Below are 4,834 nucleotides of genomic sequence, written 5' to 3' on the forward strand. Positions count from 1 at the left end.
TATTCCTTTTAATAACATTACAGATCTGTTGTCTTATAGTTGTTCCAAATTCTGAAAAACATTGTTCTGATGAATATGTAAGTCATAATATAATGGTTTGAATGAAAATTAATGTTTTAAAAATTGTGTCAGCTAATACAAAATATCCAAAGTAAGCTGACTCAACCTTTATTAAAGCATTGTGTTCAAAGTCTATAAAGGATCTATTTATCTTGACAGTAAAGATAAAGTTTAATCTCCTGATTATCTTAGAAAATTGTGTCCTTAAATCTTTTTTTAACCTTTATTTTATTTATTTTATGTGGTGCTGTGGATCAAACACATAGCCTAGGACATGCTAGGCCAGCACTCTACAGCTGAGCCACAACCCCAGCCCCTTAAATCTTATATGTAGCACAAAAGTTTATTGGCTTAATTAATGAAAGTTTACTTCATTTGCCAATTTAGCTAGATAACAATGGGAAAAAATACTGTAGTGTCTACTATGGGGACAGGAACAGGATGATGGCAATCTACACACCATGTACTAGCCAATGCAATCCCTCTTAAACATAACTGTTTTCCAGATATCCAGGTTGCTCTCTCATACTATTTAAGCTTTCTTTTCCCCATTTTTAGAATCTTCAAGTTTTAAAATCAGTATTCAGGTGGAGCAGATTTTTAGATAATTCATTCTTCTCTACCAATACAAGTTACATACTGTTCCTCCAGAAATATGGTACCTACCCTGAAGTCAATACAAATATGTTCCAACCACATTTATAGAATTAACAATAATTTCCAAAAATGTTACTTATTTTGCTCTATCAGTGATCATTTTGTTTCATTTCTGGCTATTTCTTCCATTTGTCATGGTCATATAAAATTATTCTTACTATGTGTTTTTAAGATGCTGGCATCTTCTCCTAATTTGGTTTCATTTATTAATTTAGTTAGCATGTTCTCAATACCATAATTCAGGTATTGATTCATCCAACTAATAAACACAGGTGGGTGCCTACCCTCTGACTGGCCTTGCTCTAGAACCTGGAAATATGGTGATAAGCAAACAAAGACAAGGTACCTCATGTCAGACATTTATAATTTAGTGGATAAAAATCTAAATGCCATGATGTCTATAGGATATCAGCAACATCTATTATTACAGAGAATAATCTGGAACAGTTGTTATGTCTTGCACCAGCACAGGAGCGCTTTAGAGGAGAAACTTTGTTTAGATGGAAAGTGTTTGGATTGCCCTGTAACTCGCTGTAAAATTCAACATCTGCTGAGCAAAACAAGATATTACTCCACTATCAAGGAAGACATATATGATGCCCTGTCAGTACAATAATCCAAACACACACATTCAATGCCTATAGAAGGAAATACCATGGGTATATTCTACACTATAGACAAACAGCAAATCTACAGTATATTATGCCACAGACTGGAGGGGATAATATGGAGTTCATGGTTATTATCGATTAAATATAAAAAGAATGCAGGCTAATATATGGGTGAAATGTGTTTCTATTACTGTTTGGAGGAGGCATTTGACATCATGGTAAGGGTATGAAACCAGTTGTTAGCATGCTTGGGTCTTGGTGCTGGCTGACTCTGTCATATAGGATATATGAGAACTCTGCTAAGTCACTTAACCTTGGCTACAGTTTCTTTATCTATAAAATGAGGGTAATATTACCTATCCTGCCATCATCATAATGTTTCTGGGAAAAACTAAATGAGATAAAGTTCACTGAGCCCTTTGGAAAATGAAAAGCAGCCTGGAAATATAAGTTTCTTACATTTATTAGTAATTTTGTTTTAATTCTAGATAGGTTAGGAAGATGTTATTCCCTCATACAGCTCTATAGCTCTTTTATAAGGGAACTTTAAGGTATTGATCACTATGATTTGTATATTGCTTTACAGTTTCAAAAGTTATTTTTTTAAACATCATGCCCCTCCCCACAAAAATTATGGCATCACATGACCAAATGAAGATTCATGTAGAAATAATTACTTTTATGATGCATTTTAGTAAAAGGTAAATTGAAATTATGAAGTATTTTACCTCTTGAAATAGTTCTAATTACGTAATAATTCATTTTGTATGGAAAGTTCATATCTTGGTCCTGCTAGTGTCTCATTTTGTCTATGAACTTCCAATGCATTTGTTAGAAGCTTTTCTAAGGCCAGCATAAATAAAAATATCACATGGGTACTTTTTAAAATAAGAATCAGATATAACATAATATCACAATTAGGGGAGAATGACAGAATAGTGCTGAAATTACTGAAGATGAATCAGTTCCTGAAAAAAACTCAGTCTTAAAAAAAAAAAAAAAGCAGCCAGGTGAAGTGGCACACACCTGGAATCCCAGGAACTTGGAAGGCTGAGGCAGGGGGTTGCAAGTTCAAGGCCAGCATCAGCAACTTAGTAAGGCCCTAAACAATGTAGCAAGACCCTGCCTCAATATAAAAATAATGAAACAGAGCTGGGGATGTAACTCAGTGGTAAAGCACTGCACGGGTTCAATCCCCAGTACACCCCCCCCCCAAAAAAAACCCACCAACCAACCAACAAAAACCTATAAAAGCTTCAAGGTTTAAGGGGTAAATCCAATGGCTTCCAAATATATTCATCTTCCACAATTATATATCTTCAGCACTCTGAGTTATGGGCTCTTGTCCTTCTTGTTCACTTACAAGGTAACAAATAACAAACAGCATGCAATACCAGGAAATATCATATATTTGATCATATATCATATATATATATGTTATCAGTGCTGATGATGTTATCTTAAGTTGGTCCCCTCCCCACTCTCATATTCAACTACTGCTATAAAATAAAGGAGCTAGGATATTAGAACAGATAATGTAGAATTTTTAAAGTGATAGTTATAATCTAATTCAGTGGTCCTCAAAGTGTTATCAGTGTCAGCCTCACATGGAAATTTACCAGAGACTTGAAATAATTCAATGAGCATTTGTTGAAGCAAGTTAGCTGAATCTCAGTAAGAATAGGAAGCTCTCTGTCATTTTAACTTATCCTATTCCCATCCTTTTTCCTCACTTTTGTGGTAGCATTGAAACCCAACAGCCTATCGTAACAGTGAAAAGCAGCAGACTTACAGTTACTAGACGGGTCAAAATGGGGTTGGACTCTTTCAAAACCTCATTTCCAGAGAACTGTCATTATGTGTCCTGTCTGGCAATTTCCTAAAAACTCCACTCACAGAACTTCTCTTTAACTCACTTTACCTCAGAGCTTGTTCATAGCTTGCTCATAGCAGAACACTCTTTTCTTCAGGGAATTTGTGTAAAACAATCTCTGTCAATTGTTTAACATTGCAGATGTTTGCGGCAATAACAATTAAAGAAAATAAGAAATTGACTTAAAACTTTAAAAAGGAAAGCTGAGAAAAGTGTTGTTTGATAGACATACAAAAAGCAGTTGACAAAATTCTCAACAGACTAGGAGTAAAAGGTAAATTCCTTGACCTCATAGACCGTCTACAAAAACCCCAAAGACACCACTATACTTAATGGGCAAAAGACTAGAAACTTTCAACCTAAGATCAGGAACAAGACACAGAGATCGACTCTCATCACTTCTATGTAACATTGTATTTGAGGTTCTAACCAGAGCCATTAGACAATAAGATTAGATAAAAGGCACCCAGATTGAAAAGGAAAAGTAAAACAATATTTATAGATGACAAGTTCTTGAATATAGAAAATCCTAAGGAATCCATTTTAAAATCTTGCAAAGGACCTGAACAAATATTTATTCAAAGAAGACATAAAAATTGTCAAGTATATACAAAGGTGCTCAACAATATCAGGAAAATTCAAATCAAAACCACTATGAGATATTACCTCATACTCACTAGATGATTATTATAAAAATGACAAAAGATAAATGTTGGCAAGGGTGTGTAGAAGAGGGAATGCTTGTGCATTGTTATAGAAATCAGTATAGAGATTCTTAAAGAAATTATAGACCTAGAAATTCTGCTTTGGAAAGTATACCCCAAAGAGATGAAAATCCATCAGATAAAGCTATCTGCACTCCCATGTTCACTGAAGCACATTTAATAATAGCTCAGATATGGAATAAACCTATATTCATCAACTGATGAATGTATATGTTGTTCAATCATAAAAAGAGATCCTGCCATTTGCCACAACACAGATGAACATTTTAAGTGAAATAAGCCAGAAGCAGAAAGAAAAATATTGCATAATCTCACTTATAGATAGAATCTTTTTAAAAGGTCAAATATACAGAGATATAGAATAAAATCATGATTATGGGGTGGGGAAAAGAAATAAGGAGATATAGGTCAAAGAATACAAAGTAGCAAATACATAGGACAAACAAGTCTAGAGAAGTAATGTACAACATAAAGACTGCAGTTAATAAAATCATATTAGAGATTTTTGTTAAATAAATTTAACTGCTCTTGTAATAGAAAAAGGTAACTATGTGAAATGATGGATATGTCAATTTTCTACACTACAGTGAACCATTTTGTTATTTACATATACCCCTAATATCATGTTGCATACCTCAAATATTCCAATGAAATTCACTTTTAAAAACATTAAAGCTAATAAATGACTAGCTTCTTTTAAATCCATGACCTCTGTCTCCAAATGCATGCATAACTATGTCTGACAATGTTCCAATGTATGTCTAAGAGGCACAATTTATGACACTCTTTTAAACTTTTTCTTCTCTCATCAAACCTTCCATGTCTCCTCCTTCGCTTTCACTTCTATCTGCTGACCTTGATTCATATCGTTTAACAAATATGCAAGCCATTACATAAAACTCCTGTTT

This window comes from Callospermophilus lateralis, chromosome X, assembly GCF_048772815.1.
Source record: "Callospermophilus lateralis isolate mCalLat2 chromosome X, mCalLat2.hap1, whole genome shotgun sequence".
NCBI classification, from domain to species: domain Eukaryota; kingdom Metazoa; phylum Chordata; class Mammalia; order Rodentia; family Sciuridae; genus Callospermophilus; species Callospermophilus lateralis.